The sequence below is a fragment of the Otolemur garnettii genome, unplaced genomic scaffold, assembly GCF_000181295.1.
Source record: "Otolemur garnettii isolate 467f Iridium unplaced genomic scaffold, OtoGar3 scaffold00028, whole genome shotgun sequence".
Taxonomy (NCBI): domain Eukaryota; kingdom Metazoa; phylum Chordata; class Mammalia; order Primates; family Galagidae; genus Otolemur; species Otolemur garnettii.
In genome coordinates, this window is record NW_003852423.1 from 16,135,280 (window position 1) to 16,138,127 (window position 2,848).

Consider the following 2,848-nt stretch of genomic DNA (forward strand, 5'->3'; position numbering starts at 1 on the left):
TAATCTCACTGGAGTTAGATGATATCTCAGAGTAGTTTTGATTTGCATTTCTCTGATGATTAAGGATGGTGAGCATTTTTTCATATATCTGTAGGCCATATGCCATTCTTCTTTGGAGAAGTTTCTCTTCAAGTCCCTTGCCCATCCTGAGATGGGATCACTCATTTTCTTCTTGCTAATTGGTTTGGAACTCTTAACCTGGGCCAATCACCCAAGGACCCTCTTGGGTGGTACCCTAGTTATGTTGATTTTCCTCTTCCAGTTTTTGTCCACAGGGGTTGAGGGGGCTGTTTTAGTTGCTTGTATTTCTCCACAGCTAAGACTTCACCAGAGTCACTGTTCCACTAGGATTGAACAAGAACCAGCTGAATACAAGACGGAGTCACCTAACCCCACCATACCAAGCAGGTTTCCTCAGCCTCAGACTGTAATACTGTATGGGTCCTTTGCAAAGCTATAGGGAAAAAGCACCAGTCATCAGTCCCAGATCCTTGACAAAGGGTTGGTTAACCACAACTGCAGGAACTCCCAATTCAATTTCACCTTACCTGCTCACCTAGCCAACAGTGAAAAACAATCATAAGACAGAATCAGCGGAAAAACTCTGGCAACATGAATAATCAGAGTAGATCAACTCCTCCAAGGAATGATATGGCAGATACAGCACAAGATCCCATTCATAAACAAATGGCTGAGAGATCAGATATTGAGGTCAGAATTTGGATAGAAAATAAGATCAACAGAATGGAGGTAAGGACGGAATTAGAATTTCAAGGAGTAATTCAAAAGATGTCTCAAGAATTCAATGAATTCAAAGACAAAATCACCAAAGATTTTGGCACATTGAGGCAAGAACTTGCAGCCCTCAAAGATCTGATAAATACAATAGAATCCCTCAATAACAGAATGGAACAGGCAGAAGAAAGGATCTCTGACATTAAAAACAAAGCTTTTGAATGCTCCCACATGCTCAATGAGGAAAAAAAGTGGAGATCAAAAACAGATCATTCTCTTAGAGAGCTCTTGGATAATTCAAAGAGATCTAATACTCGCCTTGTAGGAATACCTGAAGGTGATGAGGTTGCTGTGAAAAATATAGATCCTTTACTTAGTGAAATAATCAAAGAGAATTTTTCAGACATGCCAAGAGATTCTGAAATCCAGATAGCAGATAGTTTCAAAACACCAGCACAATGAAATCCAAATAAAAATTCTCATAGACACATCATAATTAACTTTGCCAAAGTTAATATGAAGAAGAAAATTCTGCAAGCTGCAAGATGTAAGAAAACCATAACCTACAAGGGGAAGAACATTAGAATGAATGCAGATCTCTCTGCTGAAACCTTTCAAGCCAGAAGAGGGTAGTCATCAACATTTAATCTCCTAAAACAAAATAACTTTCAACCCAGGATCCTGTATCCAGCTAAACTGAGTTTCATTTATGATGGAGAAATTAAATACTTTAATGATGTTCACATGTTGAAGAAATTTGCCATAACTAAACCAGCTCTCCAGGATATCCTCAGACCTATCCTCCACAATGATCAGCACATCCTCCGCCACCAAAATAAACTCACTCAGAAACTTTTGATCAAATTCCAACTTCCACAGTGGCAAAAGGATTAAAAACATCCTCTGGACTTTTGAAAAACTCAATACCCAAAATACTATTTGGCTTATCAATACTCTCAATTAATGTAAACGGTTAAATTGCCTCTAAAGAGGCACAGGTTGGCTGACTGGATATAAAACTCAGACCAGACATCTGTTGCATTCAAGAATCTCACCTTACCTTAAAAGTTAAACATAGACTCAGGGTGAAGGGATGGTCATCTATAATTCAGAAAAAATCAGGTGTTGCACTTTGATTCACAAATACAATAAGCTTTAAACCAACCAATGTAAGGAAGGATAAGGTTTACCTATTTTATCATCTTTTTCAAAAAAAAACTCTTTGATTGGTTGATCTGTCGTATGATTCTTTTGTTATATTTGTTAAGGGCAACATTTCACTTCATATTTGTTAAGGACATCACTCAACATAATGAAATTTCAATTATCAACATTAATGCATCCAACCAGAATGTGCCTCAATTTATAAGAGAGACTGTAACATACATGAGCAACTTGATTTCCTCCAGCACCATAATTGTCGGAGATTTTAACACTCCTTTGGCAGTGTTGGATAGATCCTCCGAAAAGAAGCTAAGCAAAGAAATTTTAGACTTAAATTTAACCATTCAACATTTGCATCTAACAGACATCTACAGAACATTTCATCCTAACAAAAATGAATATATATTTTTCTCATAAGCCCATGGATCATCCTCCAAAATTGATCATATCTTAGGTCACAATTCTAACCTCAACAAATTTAAAAGAATAGAAATCATTCCTTGTATTTTCTTGGACCACCATGGAATAAAAGTTGAACTCAGTAACAATAGGAATCTGCATATGCATACAAAAACATGGAAACTAAATAACCTCATACTGAATGATAGCTGGCTCATAGACAAGATTAAGAAGGAAATTACCAGATTTTTGGAACAAAACAATAATAAAGACACGAACTATCAGAACCTCTGGGATACCGCAAAAGGCAATCCCAAGAGGGAAATTTATAGCATTGCAAACCTTCCCCCAGAGAATGGAAAGAGAGGAAGTCAACAACTTAATGGGATATCTCAAGCAACTGGAAAAGGAAGAACATTCCAACCCTAAACCCAGCAGAAGAAAAGAAATAACTAAAATTAGAGCAGAACTAAATGAAATTGAAAACAAAAGAATCATACAACAGATCAACCAAAGAGTTGGTTTTTTGAAAAGGTCAGTAAAATAGATA